This window comes from Cyprinodon variegatus, unplaced genomic scaffold, assembly GCF_000732505.1.
Source record: "Cyprinodon variegatus isolate N-32 unplaced genomic scaffold, C_variegatus-1.0 Scaffold1722, whole genome shotgun sequence".
Lineage (NCBI taxonomy): Eukaryota > Metazoa > Chordata > Actinopteri > Cyprinodontiformes > Cyprinodontidae > Cyprinodon > Cyprinodon variegatus.
In genome coordinates, this window is record NW_015152175.1 from 63,451 (window position 1) to 64,195 (window position 745).

Here is a 745-nt window from a genome sequence, read left to right on the forward strand (position 1 = left end):
ATTTCCACAAATCATGACAAAAAATATATATTTGGTACAAAGATTGATTTTTAAAAAAGAATTTTAGAGAACCAGCCAAGAATCCATCAATAAATGAATTCAGTAATCTGCTGGTGTTTTCAATCGTTCCTGCTTTAAAACTCGCCAACAAGATTCTGTAAACAAACAGGCCCAGAGCATCATAGATCATCTGCCGGGACCGTGCTTTATTTAAAGTCTCAGTAAAGTTGATCTGCATATTTTATTGTTGTCATTTCTGTTCTCTAACGTTGTTAGAAAGACCTGCTGCAGTTTGGAGAGTTTTTACCTTCATTCCTGTTTTCTGTCAGCATGGTGGCAGGATGAACCCCTCCTGCTGAGTAGGACACCTTTCACTGCATCAGGCCCAAAAAGCAGCAATAAAACTGGCTGGATAAAAATGCAGGTCTGATATTGAATTCTGCATTGGTAATCGGTGCTGTTCTGTCACTAACAGGACAGACGGTGACGGCGATTTGTACATGGAGCAGACAGCCATGTTGGAGCAGCCAGATTTCAGGAGGCGCTGACCCACTAATGTTCTTCCGCTTGGCTTCAGCTCAGAGAGTAAATAGCAGCCATCGCCACAGGCTGCAGACAGCCCTGCTGGTTCAGCCCTCGTCTCGCCTTACCTTCCTCTTTCTGTGTCAGATTACATCTTTCACTGAAGCCAATAAACATAAAACCACAGGAATATTATAGAAGTTCAGTAAAAGTTTGTTTAGAA